This window comes from Macrosteles quadrilineatus, unplaced genomic scaffold (genome assembly GCF_028750875.1).
Source record: "Macrosteles quadrilineatus isolate MER2022 unplaced genomic scaffold, UCM_ALF_1.0 Scaffold_3__2_contigs__length_128488019, whole genome shotgun sequence".
Lineage (NCBI taxonomy): Eukaryota > Metazoa > Arthropoda > Insecta > Hemiptera > Cicadellidae > Macrosteles > Macrosteles quadrilineatus.
Genome location: NW_026542596.1, coordinates 118,555,488 through 118,582,555, shown reverse-complemented (window position 1 = coordinate 118,582,555; position 27,068 = coordinate 118,555,488). Strand labels below are relative to the sequence as shown.

The window sequence follows — 27,068 nt, the reverse complement described above, 5'->3', positions numbered from 1 at the left end:
TACATCACCTTAAACCCTTTCATATTCCACTTATAATGCAATGTAATTAAATATTTGTTAATTTGAATGCAAGCCTAAAATACTTTGTTGACTGGACTACATGCTACGATCTTTATTATACAGTAGAACCCCGGTTAACCGAATAAGGGTTAACCGAAACGGTTCCATAAAATAATACAGGGGCTAAAATATAAGTATTGTAAAATGCTTTAGTAACTTCAGTTGTTTGGTTTAAAGTATTTTCTAAACCATTGTAAGATTTCTGTAGCTGAAATAAAATACTGTATTATAGACATTGTTTTTAATTAATTTTAGGCTACATTTAGCATATGACGGGTTAACCGAAAAATTGGTTATCCGAAACGGCTCTCCCCCCTTTATTTCGGTTAACCGGGGTTCTACGTAGTTATCATCACTAGGAGCGAAAGTTGCTCTTTTTGGTACGCAATCGTGTTGGAAATACGATTAAGTACCAAAAATACACTTTCGCTCCGTGTGATGAACAACTATTTTCATCACACTGTGGAAATAACCTTCTAATGGTTAGAAAATTAGACCACATCATTTTAGGTTATACAAAGTTTTGAGGACAAAGTCGTCCTCCATGTTCAAATCTATGTTCTTTACAAACATAACTTTACATATAGTGTGAGTAGTAGCATTTTCATAATGCACTGATAAAAAGGTTGAGGTTAGCTAACCGAAAAATTTACCATGTGTTTTTTCTCTTCCCAATTTGAAGATACCCGAAAACGATGATTTTTCTGGCGATTTAGCTAACAAAAACGGCTGCTTTCCGGACAGTATGATAAAAACCATTTTCTTTATTCCTAATTTCATAGTGCCGCTAGTGTATACTATGCAAAACAACAGTTAGCATGTTATCCAAGGTAAAATCTCCAGCTTTTTGTATACAAACGACCACCTCAGCTAGGCGAGATGCATATTAAAATAAAGAGGGTATCAACAGATTTTTTATTAATTTTATTAATGACATTTTATTTGTATGCCTCAACCATTATATAAACATAAAACACTCCTAGGTTTGATCTTACATTTAACGTGGCTAGAATACATTCGAACATTATAAATGTATTCATACCCATACAAATTTACTGTCGAATTACTAGCTTTAATTATTTTTAAAAGTTTTTTTTAGATATGAAGTAAACCAATAATTTGATTTAGAAAAGAAAATGCATTTACAAACATATAATCTATAAATAACCATTTGGAGGATGTGCATGACTTACGGTATAAAGATGTATACAAAAAATACTATCATTATTATTAAATAAGTATTAAATATGATATAAATTGGACATATTTATGTGTAATCAAACTATTAATGTGTAAATATTGAATATGTTTGGAAAACACACACAAAATGTTCCCAACTTTGCTGGGAATTCGTGGAACCCGTGTGTCTTAATATCTTATTTTCTTAAGCAGATAAAAATAAAGTAAAGCAAATCATGCAAATTTATTTAACAGATTGCTAATATTTAATTCATTAACAAAGGAAAGAAATAATGATTTCGTCTATTGTCTTAGATGTAAGATTCATCATCATAACATTCGTACTACAACTACTACGTACAATGTAAAAGTAGTTAATGTTTGATAATCATATTGAAATAATAGAATGTTGTTTTCATCGCCTAAATACTGCAGCGTGGCTCTGTAACTAAACGATTCTGAAAGACTAACTAATGCAATCCTTCAACGTTATGAATATTGAGTGTTAAACGTGGTTAAACCAATGGAAACCCGGACAGTTTCAAATTACAGCGAGAAAACTGGAAAAAGTAAAACTGTTATATTGGAGAGCATTGGTTAAATGTAAGGGGAAGTAACAGATGACTGGAATATGTCAGGACAGTAGGAGAAGTGGGAGAGTGGAAGGGGCAAAGTGGTGGGGATGACGTAAAGGAGTGGGGGGATTCAGTGGTGGGGTTTGTGCAGAGGGGGTGGAGGGGGGAGAACTGTAGCATAAAAGTTTGATTCACCACATATTGCCACATGGAACTTACTTATTCAAACCTGTTTCAACTTCGAACTGTTTAGTATAACTTCTAACGAGCTCGGGTGTAAATCAAAATTATTACAACGGTGAAAAATAAACTTATATTGGGGTGATTGTTCACTTAACTTTAACTAATTATGTTATGGAGGACGAGGTTCGTATAGTTGCACAACGTAGCACTTTTTCCACGAAGTCTAGGTACAAATTCCACCAACCACCACGCTTCTAAGTTGTATGAAAGTTCCAGAATTCCAGGAGACAGTCACTTTAACTATAGGTCTACCAAACAAGTAAATTAAATATTTTTCTGGTTTTGGAGAACTTTCCCTCATTTTATTGAATACTTCCATCCGATAAAAAAACTAAAAGATAATTTTTTCATAATCAACCTCTTGTAATTTCCAACATCATTACTTTTTTATACTGAGCTTTTTTGTCGTTATTTAAATCTACTAACACACCACGTTTGCAACATACCATTGGACGGGCTACGGGGAAGGAGAAGTAAGTACAAAATTAGTCTTAAATAGGCTAATAATTGCATTTACAAATAATAACCTTCTGCAAAAGTCACAAATATCCAATTTTGTTTGCCCAAATACTCCAGCAATTGCGAAACATGTGTGCCGTCCACGTCTATTCGTCGCTACCATGTATTTTTATTTAATTTAATGATACGATTCCTAGTTGATACAAACAATAGGACAACATTATATTGGTTCAGTCGGTCTAGTATGTTATTTTTAATTTTGTCAAACAGTTACAAACCTCTGTCCATAGGAATGGAAAATTGACAAATAACTGCTGGATTTTTATGTTAATTATGAAACGTTCCACGGTTCTACCAAGAGGCCACGACAAAACGTTACAAAACAAACTACCAAGAGACTAACTAATGACCGGCCTAAATTTTTAGCGGAGGAAACTCAAATATGTGACAATTGGTCAAACTGTATAGCAAACTAGAATCAAACGGGTGTATGAGATCAAAGTGTAAAAAATAGAGGAATGTAACTTATATTGAAAATTCTATTGTTTTAACACCAGCTAAAGGGAGAATGCTCAAATAGACTAAAGTACATAAATTATTTTGATAACAAATTAAAATGATCCGAGTCTAAGGACTGAAAATTTGTTTTAAAGCTATACAGAAATTTCGTAATTCATATCGTAAACACTTTGTCTATCCGGGGTGGGTGTCGTTCCACGCCTCGGCTCTTGGTTGTTTCCAGTCATCTCCATCGAGTCCGACATTTCTAACGCCCGCACAAACGACATGGGACGTCTCCGTCCGTCACAAGGCGTCACTGGAGTCACTAAGTTTTTCCGCTTCACCTGAGGCGATTGTGGCGGGGGGTAAACAGGCACGCCCCCCCTGAGTGCGGGGTGTTTATAAAAGCTGACATTGTGAACAAAATTAAAACTGATTCACCGGATCCACCAACAAACACATATTTCTCCCCACAAAACTACATTTGCTGTTTTAAAACGATCTGCATTTTAATCGTTACAACATACTTTTAATATCTTATGTAACTGAACATGTACATTCTTATGCAAGGGGCCCTGTGGGTGTTGTTTGTCAGACCAAATCTGAGTCTCATAAAAAAGGGTCTCATTTATGCTAAAGAAGCAGAAATTATCTTTAATAAGTTAAACTAACAGTATTATGTTCAGGACCAGATTTTAAATGTCATAGGATTATTAAAATGTGATCCATGCTAAAAAGCACATTAGTGCCAAAAATCATAATACATTAAAAATCCTGCACACCATTTACCTGTTTTACAATCATTCCTTTAACATTGGTGGATTCATTTTAAATTAGAGTGAAGTGAATTTAAATAAACTTTGAGTATATCGGTCCCGGGTCCAGGTCTTACCATGAGACCTACACTAATAGGTTATTCCCTATATGAGAAATTCGCAAAAAAATGTATACCCTTAGTTTTTCAACTTCATTTACAAACTCTGTTTTTTGGTCTGTATTTTACATTCTAAACCTCCGTTTGGTTACAAACCAACCCTTTGTAAGTTTCCAGTAAATGTTTTCAATATGCGATGCAAAACACGTTTCAGGTACACATATGAGAGGGGGGAAGGAGGGATGAGAAGCTTAGAGAAGGGGGTTGCTTCTTACCCCCACCCCACCCCCTTGTATTCTCTGATACATTGCTTATTGCTTCACATGTTTCACTGCATCAACCACTGCCAAGCTTTTCTTGGCTCCCAGTTCCTTTGGGAATTAACGTTATATATTGTTATAGGGTGTATTCCTTTAGTCAGAGGATTTTAACGACTGTTGTCTGCATGATTTGGTGATAAAAGTCTCCGATGACTATTTTAATTTTCACAAGGTTCTGGAGAGTAGGAGAAGGGTTTCAAATGTGTGTCTAAACTATTTTATGTATTTACGATCTTGTATGTATAGTGTAATTACAATGCATCGACATGGCCTCGTCTACTACTAGGTCATGTTGTTGATATCACACTGGCCTATTGCCATGGTAACAACAGTAATAACAAACGTCTAAACATAAACATTGCGCAGAAGGTCCGTTTTGATTTGCAACGACTGTCTCGATAGGCCGGGGCTGCAGCGATGCCACTTCTACCTTGCCACGGCCTTTGATTAGAGGTCATGATATATAAGTACAGTGAGAGAATTTTCGATGATAGTATTTAATCCATCGAAAAGAAAGGATCAAATTAAAAGTCACACTAGTACATGTTTGTTTCTTATTGTTAATTAATGTTGATCTGATCTATAGCATGCACTAAATATAATGTTAAAGAGATTTAGAGTTTGTACACCAATTATTCTAAACAAATTGTGCGGATTTGTCAATGACTATCCATGTACTAACTACCAAGGACTTACATGTACCGTAGATGGTTATTTCCGACATATTACTACGTTATTACTACGCTAGTCTTTACTATTTCCAAAAGTTCTCTTCATCCTAGAAACCTAGGGTTCACACCTATCAAATGTTCGTTACTTATTAATATACATTTTGTTAAAATGACGATATTATTCAAACATTATGATTTAAGCTTATAAAATAAGTCACTTTCTGATTTTAGAATTCATTGTACAAAATTTAATGGTAAAAATACTGGAAGTCTGAACGAGAGGATAAAAATAATGACGAGAGAGTGCAACCCGTGGAATCCCTCGTTATTTCTGCCCTATTCTACAATCATTGGACTGAATGACATTTGCCAACTCGACTTTGGTACAGCTTTTAAATTCCATTTTGCTTTAGTAATAATTTTATTGGTTTTAAACAAAATCGCCAATGAAAAGATGTCTATGTATTATATACTTAAACAGTTCAGACACCATTTAATCTCTTTTTGTGTTTTGAAATTATATAGCAACGTTTAAAAGCTATACTCCATACAAAGAAGGCTATAGACATAATAATATTGATAAATTAATGTTGTACTGTATTGAGTTACGGCTTGAAAACCTTCCTGTTATTATTAAGTTGTTATTAAGATAAGTCATCCTGAATTATCTAAAGTTTTTTTTATTTTGATTAACACTTGTCATTTTTCCCAAGTAACCTTTTTATTTTGCTAATAAAATATACACTGCAAGAAAAAAGTATATTATTTCTATGATATTTCTAAAATGCATTAAAGAAATTAACCTAGAGATGTTGCCGAAATACAGTTTGATAGTTCAAACATTGCACTTTATTCCCATACTGATATAACACGGAAAGTGCGTACAATTTGTCTTGCAACTAATACATCAGTGCAGAGTGTAACTAAATTATTTAGAACATTAGTAACATACCAAATGACAGTACATACAGTATATACAGGGTGATTGGTACTCAGTGTGACAAACATTTTTTGGTGTAAGTACAAAGTAAATTAAGTGTGATGATGCATATCAAATGTTCCAAGTCTAATTAGCTTCCCAAAAAATTATTTTATGTTTTTCAAAAATAACCATGCTTTTAAACTTAATACAGCGATTTCTCAATTACCTGTATATGGATTTGAGTAGATAATGTCATTTTCGTGTTCTACATTAAATTTTGAACAAGAATAATAGAAAATTACGGAGGATCAGTTGTAAAAACTCCATTGTAAATAGATTAAAAGATAAAAATTAAGACGTTTGATAAAAAATTTAAAAACAATTGTCTATTGCATTTTCACACCCTGTATACAAGAAAGTGTCGGAATATGTTAAAAACTGCGCCATTTTATAAGCTTTCCAACTATATGCTACACGATTGAGGTTTAGATATTTTTTGTTTGTTTTAGTGGTTTGAATACCAGAAAACAGGGAACTTTTTACTGTTTTTACTGTTCAAGCTGAAACAAAAATACAACTTTTGCTTAGTAAATGCCGACTTTCTATGTTTTAAATGTTAAAGACACCATGCTTTGTAGTCCTCAAACCACTATAGCGTACATACGCAGACATAAAGCTCAGTGGTGTAGCATATGGTTGGAAAGCCTATAAAATGGCGCAGTTTTTAACATATTCCGACACCTTCTTGTATACAGGGTGTAAAAAATGCAATAACCTATTGTTTTTTTTTTTTTTTTTTTTATCAAACATCTTAATTTTGATCTTTTAATCTATTTACAATGGAGTTTTTAACAACTGTTCCTCCGTTATTTTCTATTATTCTTGTTCAAAATTTAACGTAGAACACGAAAATGACATTATCTACTCAAATCCATATACAGGTAATTGAGAAATCGCTGTATTAAGTTTAAAAGCATGGTTATTTTTGAAAAACATAAAATAATTTTTTGGGAAGCTAATTTTTTGACTTGGAACATTTGATATGCATCATCACACTTAATTTACTTTGTACTTACACCAAAAAACTTTTGTCACACTGAGTACAAATCACCCTGTATATATATATCCTAATTATTAACATACAATGGCAAATATGTACAAAATTACTTTGAAAAGCTGAATAAAAACGTTACGGGCCGCTCCGGGATTTGAACCCGGGACCTCCTGCACCCAAAGCAGGAATCATACCCCTAGACCAAGCGGCCGATATTAACATTTGATAGAAGTAAACAAGTGTAACTGAAATAGTTGTCAGTGAAAGTGAAGACGAAGAGCCGATGACAGAGGACACCAATGTGCCAATACTTAATCTGTCTGGGGATGGAGCGGGATGGAGTAGGCAGTCTGTAGTGTTTGGACTAACTAACTCATAGCTTTAAATAAACTAGTGCACCAGTTGCTCGAATTCGAGCAATTGCAAAGTATTACAGGTGTTATTTCAAAACGAATAACAGTCTTAATTTCCGATTACTTAAAGGGTCAACTCAAAGATAATGTAATCAATCACTCCACTCCAGTTATCGAAACTGAAAACTATCTCACACTGAAAAAGAACTCTCGTGAGTGTATCATTTGTTTACTATGAACAGCTGTAATTGATACAAATTATTCTTTTGTATAAGTAAACAACATTTTTTCTTCATAAGAAATACATTGGTGTTTTGATGGCTTGTGGGGCAAATCCCGAGGACTTCTATTACAGGAATTAGTGAAAAAGGGGGCGTCTACACAAAAAATACCACTCTATTTTGACACATTGTATGTAAAAATCCTTCCATTATTAACAGAGGAGTAGTTTCGTAGAAATCGCCTTCACGTATTATATAAGGATGATCCTGACTGATATACCAGCTGATCTTAGTCAGTAACAAGACTACAAGATCGCGCCACTCATCCTACACTTATCTCCATTCACACTTAAATATAGTTAAATATAAAATCCCTAGGCTAGCTTAATATAGTTGTCATTTCAGTTGAAAGTATCAAACTATCAAGTATACACAGATCATCTCAGAACATTCTACACTCATCCTCCACTCAAATTTGGGTTAAAATATGGACATAACATAGGTGGCGTCCCTATCTCAAATACTGTAATTGATAGTTGGATTGATACAGTATGATATAGTATGATACAGTATTGAAAGTATCTTTGATCTTCCACCAAAAAGTTAACTTATTTCTTCTAAAATATAACATTTATTCCAAAACTAATATTTTGGCCCAACGCATTAAGACGTTTTCAGCTACATTGTGCATTTATTTTCATGAGAGTATGTATTTTAAACTTATTCATATTAAACTTACTCATATACAGTAGGCCAAAACGTAAACTAGTGTTTGTAGTAATACTACAATAATTGAAAAAAGAAGATTTTTCATCAAGTTAGACTTGTAGTACGTTTTACCAGAAATCCTTCATATAAGAGAAATGTTTTTACTTTCAAATTCCTTTACGATTCATGGTAAGGTTAAATCACTGAGCTATGATCCTATCTTTAAGTTTCACACAAATGATATCTTGAATCTGAATCTTCATTACAGATAATCTTTCTTGTGAATGTTTTTAATAACTTTGATACTAACTCTGAATGTTTGATTTTAATACATGAAATATATTTTTTATCTTGTCCATGGAATAACATTCCTTTAAAAATTGTTAGCATAGAATAAATAAACACACAATTAAATTTAAATTTCGAAGGTTCACACTTATATTTTGTAATTCCGGTTCTAGTTTTTTTGTTTATTGATTTGTCTCCATTATGTTATTATGCTCAGTGATTTGAATAACTTAAGTCTATTATCAAACTTGTACATATAATGTGTTATTCTTTTCTAAGTTAATCAGCCAATTTAAGCAGGCAGAACCTACCAAGGGGAGACTAAATATAGGCTCATGAATTGATTTGGATCCAAATAGGCTTTGGTAGTTATTTTGTCTTCCATATTTGTAAACAGTAAGTGTTTGTTTTTGTAGATTTAAAATGAAATCTTTGGAATAAAATGTCAATTTACAATATTCTAGTCATTTGCATATGTTTATTCCTACATCGATGGATCTGCGCTAGGGATTTATGTCAGTCATTTTGGATCGTCCTCTTCTATAAGGACACTTTCGTTCTCAACAGTATACAGTTTTTCCCTAAAAAGGTGCTATTACTTAAATTTAAATTTTTGTTAATATAGTTTGGTACGAAATAAACAAATTTTCCAAAACAAATCAAAATATTTTCATAAACAAGCACACTGTTGCTCATACCTCAAGAGAATAACACTAAGAGTGTTGAATTTACAGGTATTTCCAATTTTATCCTTAACCATTAGGCTCATAAAACAACACTTTGATAAACTAAATATTTTGTTTTCAAGCTCTACAAAATGGTTTGGAAATAAATAGTGTAATTTTATGTTTTTGGGTCAAAATTGGTATAACAATTTTTTCTCCTGTAAAACCGCTGTAAATCCCCGGTTCTCATAGTCCGATCATACTGGGTCGCGAACTCGTTCGAATAAATGTGGGTTTGTTTATACGTTTATACAGAATTCAGAATTTATTAGAACATAAAAATCCCTGTTAGTAGTATCATCCCACAAAATAATACTCTAAGGCACGTACATTAAATTTTAAAGAGGAATTTAAAATACTAGGGCCGCTCCGGGATTTGAACCCGGGACCTCCTGCACCCAAAGCAGGAATCATACCCCTAGACCAAGCGGCCGATATGTAAAATAACTAATGGAGGAAAACAAGGGAAAGTGTTACAAAGTGGAAGGGATGATTCAAGGTGAAAGAGTAATGTTGGAGGGTGACGATGTAGAAGATATACAGTCTCAGTCAGGCTGAGTATCGATAACAGGCTAATAATAGTGTTCAATCTTGTCACAGAATCTCTGTTATTTAGTTCGATATCAAAGTAACACTTATTTATTTTATAGTTAATATTTTACAAGTATTTAGGCTGCTTAAAATCTGTTGTTATGACTAGAACATTAAGTAAGTTTTACATGAGTTAGTTATCCTCCAGAGAATGCACAAACACAAAAAATACAAAAATTTATAAAAAATTCAACTAAAACTATTTGGAAGGTCGATCGGATGAATTCTTTTAGATGTACAAATAGTTTTACGGATATCAAGGTTTACAAACGTCGTTTTAAGGTCAGGAATCCTGGATGGTTTTCTAATTTTCTTCAAGACATTTGCACGGGTTTTTAGATTTCTTTCTAAATTTAAAGGTAATTTTGTATCTCGATGTATATAATTATTTCAGACATACCAAGGAGTTTGTGAAAATATGTTTAGTGTTTTGGATTGGGGTCCTTTAAATACTTCTTAAGGGTTCAAAGTGGTTCCCCAGAGCTGGATACGGTATCCAAATAGGTTTCAATATAATTTTGTACTAAATTACACTAATTTGTTTTCAACAGATAATTTTGGATTTTGGCCAATAAATCAATTTTGTTTGTTTTCAAATTTAAAGAAGTTTTTTTGTTCCAAATGAATGTGTAAAAGCTAAATCGTCTATAAAGATGCGTTCCAACGTATTTACTTTGCTTGATTGTGGAAGTATGACATTATTCAGTGTTAATATGGAAAATATCAAAAGTAGTCGTACCAATGCAAAGTAATTAAGGTACAAAATATTTTATAAATGCAAAACTCACTAAAACAAAGAACAAAGAATTAAAAGCAAATGAGCCGGAGGTTCTTACACAGACACGTCGTGGGCTGAATGACAATTATGGTTTTAAAAGTTAAAGGTAAGAGGGCAAGAAGTAATATTTAATTTAAAGTAAAATTTACCAAAACTTATGCATAATTTCATTTAAGAATTGATTTTCTAATTCATGATACAGGATAATTTCACATTTGATTACATCAGCCATTGCAATCACCGTAAAAGATATCCTAAATACTTCTGAAAATAATTAACTTTGTATCTGTACATTTTAGCGAATTTCCCTTTTCTGAAAAAACTTGAACGGGTTCGCGAACCAGCAGGATCGGGTAATGGGGACGAGGTGTTTTTGAGGTTGATTTTTTTCTAATAGAGGTTTCAAATATGTAACCTATAAAACATAAAAATGTAGTATTTTAATAACAGTCATCGTGTAGAACAAAAAATAATTATTTTGTACATTAAATCTTTGTTTTATGTGGAGGCATTAAAATTTTGGCATGCTTGCTAGAAAATAATTTATTATTTGATCTGAAAATGACACGTAATCCTACTCCAAAAACACGATGAAAAAATTGAATAACAAGCTATTCAAATCTGTTTTCAATTTGTGATCAATGTAATTTTGCTTTGTACTTTGGTGACTTGTTGTTAAGGAACATATTACAAACTTTTTAAAAACTCAATTACCACAATGGATCGATGAAGATCGAAGGTACTTTAAGTAAAGTTGTGAGTGTCAGTATCTAAACACTAAAGTAGGACTATTCTCCTACTCCGTCACCAGGTAGCGTTGGTGTCCTCTGTCATCGTCTCTTGTGAGTGTCAGTATCTAAACACTAAAGTAGGACTATTCTCCTACTCCGTCACCAGGTAGCGTTGGTGTCCTCTGTCATCGTCTCTTGTGAGTGTCAGTATCTAAACACTAAAGTAGGACTATTCTCCTACTCCGTCACCAGGTAGCGTTGGTGTTCTCTGTCATCGTCTCTTCCTCAAGTCTTCACTTTCACTGACAACTATTTCAGTTACACTTGTTTACTTCTATTATTAATGTAAATATCGGCCGCTTGGTCTGCTGATTCCTGCTTTGGGTGCAGGAGGTCCCGGGTTCAAATCCCGGAGCGGCCCTAGCGTTTTGGTTCATAAAAATGTAATGTGCTGTATATTCTTTAAGTTTGCATCGACTTGGATATTTTGTTTAGTTAAGTTGGCAAAACTTGTAATTTTTTTGACATTGAACAACGAACTCAAATACAATATTGGTCTGTTGAGGCTCCCAAACAGTAGTGTCAATGCAAAATCGAACTTTTAACCTTACTATTGGTCAAATTAATTACAACCTCAGGTATAAGTTGCATGTCAAGTCAATAACTCTAAAGCATTACTGTCGATAAGCTACTGAGCTTGTATTATGAACAAAACGTGACCCAAAATGTGTACATACACAGAATGGAGCTTGAAATCAATTCGGATTATGCTGAAGTTATGATATTCTCTATAAATTGATGAGATAATGCATGATAATGAAACTAAGTTACTAAGCATTTAGTATGTTTTGGTCGATATTTATTTTATTTATTTGATTGGGTTGGGATTAAATGTTCATTGGTGTACATTTCCAATTCCTTGGATGGAACGATTGAGAACTTGATGTTCATGGGTGGTTGCGGTAGGTATTAGGTATTAATAATGAGGTAGCCTCATTGTAGGAACAACGACAATCTTCTTCAATGACAGGTGATATCATTTGCTAAGTAAATATTATAACATGATAGCGCTGCGTTTAGAACTGCTAGCAAATATGGCCTTGCAGTCATTGTACACTAGTTCAAGTTTTGTGAGGATTTTTACTTATTATATTCATACAGTATTGTATTTTATTCCTCTTGTAGCTTGTCAGACTGTGTAAGGGAGAAAATGAACCCTGGATTTAATATAAGATCGGAGATATTTTTAGTTTTTAATCAATCTCAGTTTTTTCTTGTTTCTAGTTCATCCATCCGATTTCACTCCTATATTACATTTGTTAAATAGTTGGCAAGGATGAAATGGTAATCTAGTTCCATAAACGAAGGTCACAATAAATTTAAATTGAACGGTGGTGACTTGGGACAAAATTTTTGTGTGCGAGTTATTATTGTGTCGTCCAACTTTCATTAACCTTCCACCATTTTCCATAATGCATTCACCCAATATAAGTTTCAAGGACTGATACTATTGCATCCAACTTTTTTTCCGACCATATTCGCTTTGCCAAAAATCTCTTTGAAATTAGAAATTTTAAATAACTGCCGTGCATTTTGAATGCATTGTGGTTTTGAGGATATTCGTAGTGAAAAATGGCAATTATTAAAAAAAAATACCTTCACTTTCCAGCCAAAAACGAACGAGACGTCAATATCTACATTTATTTACCATAGTTAAAGGTAAGGGAAGAAAAAAAAACTTAGACAATATTACAATTTTTAATCCTTCCTCCTCCAATGCTGAACTCCCCTGTGTTGTAGAGTCAATGACATTGGATCATGTTATAAATTAAACACAATTATTATCATACATTACAAATTGCATTCCTCAAACTGGGTCTACGTAATAAATATGGTCACATGAAAAAATACACTTGATAAAACCAACTAACTAATTTGCCGTCGTGTAGGTTGACGTCTAGACAATCTCGAGGTGGATAAGAAAATAAAATTGTTAATTAATTCGAGCAGCCTCCACTTTACATGATTCCTATAATTATCGCCGCCATTTAATGAACAGTTCGCGTTTATAACCACGTGTGGCGTGTGTGTCGACAAATTTAGTTTTATCGCATTTTATGTTGAGGTTTTGCTAAGCGGTAAGATTTAAAATGTAAAACACGCTTTGTTTCCAAACAAAAGTGTCGCATTAATAATATCAACTAAGTTTGATTGTTTAGTACATTTATATTTTATTCAATTTAGATAGGGGAGGAAATATATTCGTTCCAATTAGAAAAAGTCACCAGTTTATTTTCACCTAATAGAATAGTAGTTTACGAAACGATTGCGAAAAGATAGTGTACATGACACGAGGAGAAAAAAACTTCTACTAGTATCTACTATTTACGCGAGTTGCGTATTACTTTACCTACGACAGTGTTTTTATTACTAAACATCACTACTCATAGCTTCTAGGAGAGGTTAAGTTTTCGTTTATAACCTCATTGCCATTAGTGATGCAACGAAACATTGTACCAAACACTCAACAATTGAATTGGTCTGAACAGCTGATTAGTTGAAGTTCGAATCATTACGATTTTACTTCTTCTCTCTCTATCCTCGATCGTCATTGGTCCGTTACCCGTGTTGTTATGAGTAAAACCTGTAAAACTATGCTGTTATGAAATTAAACAATGCTGTTATGTGAAACTTTTCAATAAGAACTGAACTGAAACGGCTACTTAAAAAAAAAAACGGTCGTTGGTAAAAAAATTTAAACAATTTTTTTTAAATTAAACATTTAAAAAAATTTGCTTTTGAAGCCTTTAAACGAAATGAAGGATCCAATTATATGGAAACACCCGATCGCTTCTAGTCTAGTAATTCTCAATACTGTTCGTGATTCAGCCAGCGTCAATCGCTAATGATTTCTATAACGAATGGTTGGTTGGAAATTAAATAAGGGTTTAGAGAATTTATTGATAAACCACCATAAATGATAATTGTAGCGGTAGTGTTGTCACATATAACGAAATATTTATCCGCGGAGAAGAAAATCGCTCCTTCTCTGTATATTTATACAAATTAAAATACAAAATTGTTTTCCGAGACCTTATATAGGCTACATTTTTTGTGGGATCGCTATCAACTTACGACTTTAACAATGTAACATATAAGGTTTAAACATATTTTAGGAAGCGTTGATACAGTCTACATTCATCGCATTAAGGGATCAAATCTAACTATTAGATAAATATCGTTAAGTTGACTATATTATTCAGATAAGAAAAATATTAAGAGCCTCGTTTCTTTATTTATTATTATTAAAACGGAAAACTGTCTGCGGATGAATTATCCGTCACCAACGTTATTTAATTTTTAAATTGAAGATTGCATTTAATATTTGCTCTCAGCTGATTTATTTACTATTTTATTATTTACACAATTTCGTCCACAGTTCGTTATTATATCTCCTTCGTCTTTTTTTAACTATCAAAAGGTAGTAGCCTACTGTAATAGATTTTGTCTCATCCACAGCTATATTATTTTATTAACCCAACAATTAATTCATCATTTATGTACTGTATTATGTTAATTGTGTAAGCTTTGTACATTTTGCTTATTTACCCTGCCCCTAACATTTAATTAATTGACTTATATTGTCGATATTCAAACCATATCAAAACAATACGGACCACTTGCATATTTTATCTAGAAAACAAGTTACAGTGCCGTTTGTGTTTCGGCTCTCGCAGGAAAGTAGTAGAAACGCGTCGCTATATATACGATGGCCACAGCTCTTCCAGATGGGAGGACCGATGCTACTAGGTGTCGAAAGAGATTCACTTCTCTACCTCTTTAAAAAGTGTAGCGTGCGAGAACATTTAATAGCAGTTAAACTGTCTACTAAATGACTACTTACACCTCAGTAGCGGACTTTGTTCTCCTTTTAGTAAAATAAGTTTTACCATTTATTGATATTTTTAAATAGGTAAATAGTTTTGCATACAACCATTGATTATTGTATTGATAGTCGATGGTACAATTTAATAATTATACAGAAGGAAATTGAGAAATAGTGATTTATTTGAGTTACTTTTCTTTACACTATAAATTGCTGTAGCAATACCAATTTATCAACAACTATCGATTGATTGAGTGATGAATATAAAATTTACAATTCCTAAAGGTTATTCTCTGCTCACTGAAGGAAGATCTATTATTTTGCCATATTTATTAAGCATACATCATTATCAACGACTCTAATAATAAACCTTTTTAATTTTGTAATTTATTTAACCAGTATAAGAAGCTAAAAGTAAAACAATTTCCCATTATTACTTTGTAATGTATTTTTTAATACAATAGCTATAAATTTAACTTTTTTTAAATAACTTGTAATCCATTGTATTCAAACTTTCAAGATATTTCTAAAAGTTACATGTTTAGGAATTTAACCCCTTAAACTCAATATAAAGTCTACTACTTTGGTAATCTGATATTACTATCGCTGTAATAATATAGGGTATCGTATTTCCCCGATACAAAACCCTTCCCCTCTATGTAGGAAGAGGCGAATGTCGAATGCGGGTGATCAATAGCATATGTTGTCCAGCTGATGCTTGGACAGCTGTTTATGGTTAACAGCTGATGTGACTCATAGCACGGCAGACGACAGATACTACGTGACACTTCACGAGTGACGTCACCATAACGCTACGATCAGCAGGATAGTAAAATTGTATGGTTTTATGAATGGTATGGCAGGTTTTCTGGTAATGTGGTTCTATGGTTGATGGATGAACAGTACTGTTGTTATTGTACTGCAATAACTGCATATATGTTTTAGAGTTAGAAAAGATGAAAACATTTGGGAAACTGCTATGCAACCCTGATAGCTGCAACGTGACCATTTCTCAAAATACTTGTACATAAAAGTAAAAGTTGTACATACAATGCATTTATTAATTGTACAATGCTGATTTTAAAATGCCTTAATTATAAAATATGTAGTTGGCCAATCGTCATCACTGTTGAATACTTACAGACAAAAACAGCCATCAGAATGTTCTAAGAGCAAACAACACTGTTACAATAATATGCTTTTTATCTCATATATTTCAGGATGGTAAATGTAAAACAAAATGTTCCAGCAGTACGGCCTGTTGTTTCTTCTGGACCTCACGTATCAATATGCATTTGAGTTTCATTTGATTGATATATTCAAGACTTATTTGGTCCTAACAATTTAAACTATATAATGTAATTATGTTTGTATTTTTTCATCTATGTACACTTTACTAATATTTCATTGTACGGTACATAAAACGATTTGTTTATGAACATATTGATAATTTAATGAAACTTTTTCTTAAACGATTTATATTTGTTCAGTTCATTTTATTAGTCCAGTTTATATTGAAAATCTAAATAAATTTGGTTCCAACATATTACACCCTAACCATCCTTCCAACGTAGTTTACATTATCTTTCGTTAACATGACAATGCAGTTTTCAGTAAACTGTAACAAGTATGGCCTCTAAAAGCGCGGCAAATCCACTTCCGAGGCGTCCAGAAGCGCGGGAACGCAGCGGAGGCTAATGATCGGTTTAAACAATCATCATTCAATGCAGTGATTGTGACAACCTGTGGGAACGCGACTTGTCACCCGCGATGGTGGAGCTCCTAGCGGTGGCGACCGTGATTATTCACAACTCGGGTAATTCTTCGCCGACAGAGAGTACAGCGATAACATCTGCTGAAACAGATTCTGGGAACAACTTCCAGCTTCCTACTCCAGAAGGTGCTTTCTGAGCCAATACTTAGCTACAAGTCTGTCAAGAGACGGGAGGCTGTGGATAGTAAATGTTCAGGTCCGTCAGAAGAGATTAGTTTGGGCTTCCACGATACCGACTCACCGGTTACTGTGTTTTGATCCGAAATGAGAGAAGGACTTCTGGACTTCTCTGTAGACTATGTAAGAAAACGATTGCTTTAAAAATGGGATTTTATATAATTTAAATCGCTTGATGAAAGAATAGCTAGGTTTAATATTTAAACTTGATGCATCAGTGCGAATCAACGTTAGAATTATGCAGAACCATAACACTAATAACGATTATAAAATGATCGTTTGTGCTGTACTTGGGCAATTATAAAGTTACAATTCCCTAGGCAAAAGTTAGAATAATCATATAGGGCAGACATGATGCAGTACTCGTAAAAAAAAGAAATAAAGAGGATGAAGGAAAAAGAAATTGTAAATGGACATAACAATATTGAAGACATGCGTTAAAGGGACTAACCTGATGTAAAAATAGTGTTTGAGTTTAATAGGCTGGATTAAAAACACTTTGGGAATGAGTTAAATCATAGATTACATGAAGTTGAAATGAATGATGCAGATATAAACTTTCGTTCAGGTTAGTACACTGTAATTGAAAAACATTGAAACACATTATAAACTTAAATTAAATGGGTTGAAGTGATACACTTTGAGTAGAAGGAATTAAACCACAGATACACTTTAAGTGCAAGAGGGTGAAGCAAAGATAACATTTAACTTGTGTGAGTGTAAACAGTGGTACACTTTAAGCTAAGCCTGGATATGTATCTGCACCCTAGGTCTACGCCACACTGATGTCTGCTGTCTTTCACCTTGGATCATCCCTTCCACTTTGACACACTTTCCCTTGTTTTCCTCAATTACTTCCACACATATCGGCCGCTTGGTCTAGGGGTATGATTCCTGCTTTGGGTGCAGGAGGTCCCGGGTTCAAATCCCGGAGCGGCCCTTGATATTTTGGTTTAATTATATTTTGTTAAGTATATAAAGTTAGTCTGCTATACAAATTCAGTTTGAGTAGAAAGCTGTATTCATTCCTTATTAACTAAGTTTTCATTAGTGTCTCAAGAGCCCCTCTAATAAACTAAAAGAAAATCGCATTCTTTTTTTTACCGGTGACATTTCCCTCAAAAGGTATAGCAGAGGGTATTCAAACACTTTTAGTGCAAACGGTCCAAAACCATTATGTTTTGTGACGTGCCGGAAATCGAACCCGTTTCCAAAGTCCACTATGCCACTAGACTAGCAACTCACTCCAATTTTGTAGTATTTTTGAATCAACAAAGTTAACCATGAAAGTTGTATTCCGAATTTGCAGGTTATTAAATGCTGGGCAGTTAAAAAGCTGTAGAATACAACAGGAATGAGTGATTCCACGGGTTGCACTCTCTTGTCATTATTTTCCCTCTTCTCGTTTCTCTCCCTCTTGCATTTTCATCTGTTACATTTGATACTGGATCATAGTTCGCCCAAGATACTTAGTTGAACCAAAATTGTTGCTAATCTGTAATACTATATTAGTCATAAACGATTGGATAGTATGGTAACATGGAAAGACCCAGGCCCGGGACCGATTTACTTTTTCGTTTTGAGGTCCCCAGAGGCCAAAAACACCCTCCGTTCAAAGTTTATATATATATTATATTAAAGAAAGAAAGGAAATGAAATAAAATTGAAAAAGCGAAAGAAGGGTTCTTATTTTATATATGTTTTTATTAATATATGTATGTGTGTGTCCGTTAGCGTGATAACTCGAGCAAAAAAGTTCCGATTTTGATGAAAATTGGTAAAAACGTGTAAACCTACGTTTATTCGAACGAGTTCGCAAATCAGCATAATCGGACTATGGGAACGGGGGTTTATGGGGGGTTTTATAGGGTGAAAATGGATTTTTCCCATTTTCCCCTAAAAACACAAAATTTCATAATTTCTCTCCAAACCGTTTTGTAGAATTTAAAGAAAGAAATAATTTTGTGTACTGAAGCGTTCTTGTATGCCCAACGGTTATGGAGATAATTAAACAAAATGTAAATTTAAGATACCTATGTTATTCTTATAGAGAATATATAAACTGTTAAGTTTACTTGATAAGGATAAATTTTAACTAAATTTCGAAATTTTGACTAAATTTTGACATTTATTTCATACTAAGCTATCGACATTGCAATAAAAACACACCTCAATATCTTCCCTGTAGCAGCAAACCTAAATACTCACTAAAATTAATTTTATTTAGATAGGAAATAAATCTGGCAATTTTTAAGAAATATTTTAGTTGAAATTCAGCCAGGTGGAAATTCGCTTAATCTGCCGGTTTGCTGTGGCGGGGGTATTTTTAGTTTTCGAGTAGATTCCTTGTCCATGGGATGAAACAAAAAGCCTATGGTGGAACGTATAAAATCATTACTAACCATACAGGATTAATATTTTTGTATTGTTATTTCATCAAGAATCTAGTGTTGACCGAAATATCAGGGGTTTAGAGGTAGAGACTTCTAATTACTTCAGTTAGGTTACCTAAAATAATCAAAATCCGCCTTGAATTTACTCCTTTGACTGGGCCTAATCTCAACCCAAAGCTGTTGTTACTTAAAAACGAGTTTTGCGTCATACTGCAGCCAAACAGCCGTTTTTATACATGCGTTGCGTGTATACAGTAGAAACTTTACTCTTTAGGGAGTAAATATATTTTTTAGTCCCTAGGGATTGAAAATCAGCTGGTGTAAACCATAGTAAATTTCGATTGCAGCAACAACTTCGATCGAAAATATTTATCGATTCATTTATTAGGTAAGGTTTTAGCTTATTGTTGCATTCTTGTTAACAGTTTGGCATATCGATGGTATAATGTACAACAACACAATCGTAATAGACGAAATAATTGAATCACTCAAACAGCTGCTTATTTACATTAGCAGAATTGAAAACACGCAAGAAGTAGTTTTGTGAGGTTATCTTTAGAAAAGTATTTTCGTTTCATAGCATAGTTTGTTAATTAAAGATGCCATGTGACGAAAAATATAGTTTATCACACAGGCAAAAGGTGTGTCGTTTTCAACCCCCGCTTATTCTCCGAGCTCGGGGTGAAGAGTCACTTTAGGCCCTAGTGACGAAATATACCAATTACTACAGCTGACCTATCATCACACTACAGTGTTAGTAAGACGGAAGTGCCGATGGAGACCTGTGGGGGTGTGTGCGTGTGAAGGGACTTGACCTGGTCTCCATCGGCACTCCCGTTTTGCTAACACTGTAGTAAGCACCCCTAAGTAGCATATTAGCACCTGCCTACTAATGCCCTACTCCGTCACCAGGTCGCGTTGGTGTTCTCTGTCATCGTCTCTTCCTCAAGTCTTCACTTTCACTGACAACTATTTCAGTTACACTTGTTTACTTCTATCATATGTTAGTATCGGCCGCTTGGTCTAGGGGTATGATTCCTGCTTTGGGTGCAGGAGGTCCCGGGTTCAAATCCCGGAGCGGCCCTTAATATTTTATTTTTAGTTTTATTTTCAAGAGATGCATGAAAAGCGTTTTGTCAATTTTTGTTATTAAATTATTTTTAGCTAATTTGTTTAGGTTAAATTTATTTTTATATATTTTGAGGATTTTTTCTGAATTTTTAGGTCATAATTTAAATTACTAAAACAAATCACTAGAAATCTTGAAAGTTATTATAATCAGTGGCTTTACTTCAAAGTTTAATGCTAATTTAGATGATGATAAAACCAATTTTTAATCACATCACAAATATAGAATGAACCACGTTGATTAATTACACAGGCGATTCCATGTTGAAAGGGTGCTGAGAAACAAAACCGCCAATTGACACCTTCAAAGTTCACATTGGCGCTAATGAATGACTATACACAATTCGATCTCATTAGCAAACCAAATGTGGAACATGATTGTAAAATTACTATCCGCAAGAACAGGCGCGTCATTGTTATGCGCGACGTAGATGAACATACTGCTAGGCTACATAGTGTATTGGGCTGTTGAGTAATTCGTGGGTATAAACTATTGGGATTTTGGTATATTTTGGTTATGCTTATCCAACAATTATTACTACAATGTATTTTGTATATAAGCACAATATATTGTTAGTTTTCTGGCTAATTTCCTATTAATATATTTCCATAATCCAGTTGACTCCTTTTGGAAGCTGTTCCTCACCACCAGACGTGGTCAAGATTAATTTTCTTATGTTTATACACTTTATGGTGGAACCTGGCCCAGCGTCTACTTGAGAACTATTCCATGGCTTAAGATTTGGTTCAGTCTGGGTAGACAGGTTCAGGAGACAGGTTCCATTATACATGCTGTATTGGTCTTTCCACCATCTTACTTCCAACTACGCACCAGCGAAATGTCTCCTTCCACGTCTTACAAGTATTTATTCAATTAAAATTCGTCCAACGGCCACAAAAAATCTACGAATACCCAAGTAATATATGTTAAGCTTAAAAAAAATTACGCAGTTAAATTGAGCCAATGACAGAGAACGCTGCTGTGAATTACTCATTTCCGTATTACGCATTTTTTATGACTCATCTACAATTACAGTAACAAAGTCAAGGAAGAAAATACAATTTCAGACTGTACTACATTCAATAAGGCTCATTAAAAAATATATTTTCAAATATTATATTCGTTACTAGTCCCGAAATTGGCGGGATAATTTTCTTTACGATGCAAATAATCACACAGAACTTCTTGGTTTTATTTAATAAAGCATTATTCCATCTTCCAAGGCAAGAATGCTTCTTTAAAACATTTTTTCTCAGCTCGTGTGCTACGTAGGGAAAATTACTTATACTGTTAGAAAAATATTTTCCTGTAGGTGTGCAGAATCCCTTTATAAATTAAAATGGGCTCAAAAAAGAGCAAAAAATTTATTTAAAATTAAAAAAAATAACATGAGCTCTTATGGGTTGCTATGCTGGTGACGAAATAACAACGAAATATAAACAGAAAATCAAAACAAATGGAAGGAATTTCAATCACATGTTTTATTTACAGCGGAGCATGGGATGAAAAATAGAGAAGTCTGAACATTAGATATTTTTGGTCCAGATTTCGACCACGGGACGACCTCTAGTTTATTTAAAAGTAAGCTGTCCGTAATTTCCTGTAATAAAATAATACGTACACAAGTGATCCTCTTGAAATAGACTGAATCTTCATTTGTTTGAGTAGTGAAAAAGTTGGTTTGAAAAAAGTTGTTTGGGAGATAAAAAATGCAAAATACGGATTAAACTACATACAAAGTGATGAAACATGTATCATCGCTCATGTGCTGATCGGTGCGGAAGGATGGGGTCGATGATCACCCTGAAGGTGAACAATTTCAAAACAAATTAAGTAAGCATGAGATTTCTTCCCAGAAACATTTGTTTGCAGCCAAAGAAATTTAAATGTTTAAGTTAGATGCCCACGTTGAGTGCAAGACGAGAATGCGATTTATTTGTCCTCTTATTCTATCATCTGATCATGATCCTCAATTTTTCAGCTATATGCACAGACGATGAATTTATTTGACCATTTAAAAGATATCCGTGCGAAGAGCGATCGATAGAAACAGCTAGTAAATCAATAAATGTAAAGGAACTCTAGTCAATAGTGTAACCATCAATCGATCATAGCTATAGAAAATCTTTTACACAGAGCTATAACTAAATCAGTATAGACCTACTACAGTAGCAGCCTCAATAGTGGAGCAGTACAGATCAGCTCTCGCGTGCCGTTGCAGTATTTCACAAGACTCAAGCATCTGGTCCTATTTCGTAAGATGCGTGTCGGTCACCGGTCTATCGGCGATCCCTTCATTTCCTTGACCAGGGGCTCCGCCACCGCCGTCCCTTGGACACCGACAGCCGACAGGCGCCTCACGACAACGAGAAGAAAGTCTGAGAAAGTGAATAGTTGCGTCATGTGTTTTGGAATACTCGCATTGTAATTATTGTCACCCGGGTGGAATACTCCACAATGCTCCGTATGGGAATTAGTTTAGTTTATTTTTACCTATATTTATTTGGAGATATAAAAATAGTGAAATGACTCTTGGTTAACAATTGTGGATTTTTTGAATGTGTAATAATTAAAAGTAATTTCCATTGTAGCTCATGAATTGATGATGTATTACATACCTCATTTATCCAACATAGATCAAATTAGGTTCAATTTGTTTTTACATTCTTCATCTTGAATCAGTTACAGGTAAAATTCGTTTACTAAGTCGTTCGGCGACTATTTCGCATCTATCAGTTCTTTGTTGAGAATTTCCAGAATCCCAAGAGCTCTGGAAAAAACATCTGAATTACTAAAACTAACATTAGTTAGTAAAAAATACACACTCTAAAACATCTCTTCAGGCTCAAATAATAATTAATCCAGCTTAGTTTACTATCTATATACTCCTTTTCTGAAATCTGGATGTCAAAACACAATTGATAAACAAAATTGATGAAATCTTATTTCAATAAGAAGCTTTGTTTCAATAATGCAATAAAATCTTTTAAACTAATAAAGCCCGCGGTTTCCAATGGGACTCAGTTGCTGCTATGTTGGTAATGAAGAGTTCAAAGTTGCTGTGGAATGAACTAAATGAAGATCAGGGGTAAAGTAGAAGGGGGGGGGATGAGAGGGAGGATATTGTGTGATATTGCCACCCCCCTCCCCCACCACCCACAACGTCAAGCTTTGATATTGCTCTGGTTTTTCCCTCATGTACATTCTTCTGATCTATTTTTACACATTCATACTGTTTCTGTTTTCCACAGTGATGCATTAACGCATGCACATAGTTAAACAATGCACGTTATTCTGGTTTATTATTCTACCTTGGTTGGAACAAAATGACATCGCTGGAATGTGTTCGTTTGTAAAATATTCGATTGCATCTAGTCGTGAGGTGTGTTTTTTTAATTCGTTCATTTATTGATTGATTTATTACGTAAGGTGTTAGCCTATTGTTATCAAGGGTGTAGGCCTACTGTAACACAATCGTAATAGACGAAATTATTGAATCACTTACTAAACAGCTGCCTAGCAGAATTGAAAACAAGCTGGAAGTAGTTTTGAGAGGTTATTTTTACTTTAAAATTATTTCCTTTTCCAGCTTTTTATAGTTCACCACACGCGTAAAAAGTGTCTTTTTACCCCTCGCTTATTTTCCTCATTCATCCGAGGTAAAACTTGATCTCGGGACAAAAAAAAATCACTTTAGGCCCTAGTGATGAAATACGCTATTTGATCAGAAAGCCTAGTTATATAGCTGTCATTCAAATACAAAAAGTATACTGGTTACTTCCGAACAAAAGGTTCTGTTAAACATTGGGCTTTAAAAAAACGATCCTAAATGAAACAGCTGATCTTGGTCAGCACAGATCTTCTCACTCCATTCTACACTCTCCTTGGAGACATATTCACCTTAAAATTCACACCCAAGTGTGGATCGCTGTCCAAAAGAATTAATGATGAATAATTAATTACGGGCGGAATACCAGAGATCGGGAACCGATAGACACGCAGAGATCAGGGGGTTCAAATCAAATTATTCTAGTACTTAAAGTACATTTCAAGAAATCCAAAGTGGAATATTTCAATTTCCGACTCTTCCCTCATTACCACGTACTACAGCTTGGGTACTGGTACGGGTATGGGTGTACGTGGGTGTCGCGACCTAACCCACAGTCTTGCAGTGTCCCAGGTCATGGTTATCCGATGGGTGGTGGGGGGGGGGGGGGAGGTTCGATGCCCGCTGAGGCAGAGTCTACGTCAGGAACATCCTATTTATTGCTGATTGCCTCAGCATCTCGGATGTCACTTCGTTCTGGTATGTCCGGTGACATCTTGGGTCCGCTCAGCCACTGACCAGATAATTAATTATGTACCTTGACTTACTTTTCGTGTAAAAAAGGTTAATATACTTTGCAGTATACATGTATCTGTTGTGAGAACAGTTTATTTCATAACACCTGTTAATTTCTATTAATTATTATCATATGTTTATTTATTATTCTATGTTTGTAAAAAGGTAAATAAAGTGAGTTGAGTTTGAGTTATGACATAAAACAGTGCATTCACTTAATTCTTAGTAAAATAGTACATGGTGGCAGCGGTTTAGAGCTATGCCTCAGAAGAAAAATCCAAGAAGGAAACAATCTGACTATGAAGATAATGAAAATGAAAGAAGCAGAGAAAATGAATACAACAATTCAACTAAGAAGTCAATCATTGTATCAAACACTCATTCAGTTATTCAGCCTCCAGCTAGTTTCTCCTTTGTACCAGCAGATTGGCCAAGATGGAAAACACGATTTCAAAGATATCGGTCAGCATCTGGGCTATCTGAAGAGTCTGAGAACAAACAAATCAACACTCTTATATACACATTAGGTGAGAAAGCTGATGAGATTTTTGCATCTTTTAATTTAGCAACCGAATCAACGCTAACATTTGAAGAAGTCTTAGATTTATTTGACAAACATTTTATTCCACGGAGGAACTTAATTTTTGAAAGAGCAAAGTTTTTGAAGAGACAACAAAAAATTAATGAAACAGTTGAAGAGTTTATAGTTAGTCTCCATTCCTTGGCTAGAACCTGTGACTGGGGTTCACTTAATGATGAAATGGTGTTGATGGTACTAATACTGGGTTTAAATGATGAGAAACTTAGTGATCGCTTGTTGCTAGATCCCGAGATGAATTTAGACAAGGCCATTACAGTAATAAGACATGCAGATAACGTAAAGAAAGAGAAGGCAGATTTATGTGATGAGAAAAGAGTTCAAATTGAAGCAACTACGTCATCGAGTTCAAACCAAAATCAAGGATATAGGTTTCGTCAAAAGAAACAAGAATACCCAGCGCAATGTATCTGGTGTGGTTATAAACCGTCCCATCCAAGAAGCACGTGTCCAGCAAAAAGCGCAACATGTAACTTATGCAAAAAGATTGGTCACTTTTCGAAGGTCTGCAGATCTAAAGAAGCACAGGAAGTAACTGACGAAAATTAAGTAAGTGAACTTGGACCTTCAAATAATAAAGTATTCATAGGTACACTTGGGGATGGGTCAAAATGTAAGCCCTGGAAACTAGAATTAGTATTTGAGGGAAAACCACAAACATTTAAAATTGATTCAGGGGCAGATGTAACAGTAATTCCCCCTGGCATAGTTGATCCAAGTAGGATCCAGCCGACTCTAGTTGAGTTGTTTGGGGCTGGTAGAACAAAATTAGAAACTGTAGGTTGTGTTAGAGCTAATATCCAATACAGAGATGTTAAAATAAATCACATGGTATACGTAGTGAAGGGACTCATAACACCCTTGCTTGGTCTTCCAGCAATACAGGACTTGAAAATTTTAACTTTTGTTAATTCAGTTGCAGAGGTAGACAGTGACTTTTTTACCGAATACCATGAAATGTTTAGTGGGCTGGGCGTCATTCCTGATCCCTACACAATAGCACTTAAGGATGGCGCAAAGCCATACGCAATAACCACTCCTAGGACAGTACCTTTACCCCTAATGTGTCAAGTGAAAAAAGAACTAGAAAGTATGGTACAAAATAATGTAATCACACCAGTTGAGCATGCTACTGAATGGTGCTCAGCAATGGTAGTAGTGCCTAAATCTAATGGAGATGTCCGCATATGTGTTGACTTAACAAAGTTGAATGAATCCATCCAGCGGTCTTATCATCCGATTCCCAAAATTGAAACGTCTCTCAGCTCAATCTCAGGAGCAAAATGGTTTTCAAAACTTGATGCAAACAGTGGTTTTTGGCAAGTCCCCTTAAATGTAAATTCCCAGGATCTAACTACTTTCCTTACCCCTTTTGGACGTTTTAAATTTCTCAAACTTCCATTTGGAATCACATCAGCACCTGAACATTTTCAGAAATGCATGAACAAAATCTTAGACAACCAGTCAAATGTCGCAGTCCATATGGACGATATTCTGATTTGGGGCAAAACGAAAA

The 27,068-nt window shown here is 34.3% G+C and overlaps 4 non-coding genes across 4 annotated transcripts; 2 read left to right on the top strand and 2 right to left on the bottom strand.

Annotated features, from left to right (window-relative positions):
• Nucleotides 1-6,997: 6,997 nt before the first annotated feature.
• Trnap-ugg (transfer RNA proline (anticodon UGG)) lies at nucleotides 6,998-7,069 on the bottom strand. The gene has a single exon. It is a non-coding gene; the product is annotated as a tRNA-Pro (tRNA).
• Nucleotides 7,070-9,514: 2,445 nt separating this feature from the next.
• Trnap-ugg (transfer RNA proline (anticodon UGG)) lies at nucleotides 9,515-9,586 on the bottom strand. Its single transcript has one exon. It is a non-coding gene; the product is annotated as a tRNA-Pro (tRNA).
• An 8,372-nt stretch (nucleotides 9,587-17,958) lies between these two features.
• Trnap-ugg (transfer RNA proline (anticodon UGG)) lies at nucleotides 17,959-18,030 on the top strand. Its single transcript has one exon. It is a non-coding gene; the product is annotated as a tRNA-Pro (tRNA).
• A 2,465-nt stretch (nucleotides 18,031-20,495) lies between these two features.
• Nucleotides 20,496-20,567, top strand: Trnap-ugg (transfer RNA proline (anticodon UGG)). Its single transcript has one exon. It is a non-coding gene; the product is annotated as a tRNA-Pro (tRNA).
• Nucleotides 20,568-27,068: the final 6,501 nt, after the last annotated feature.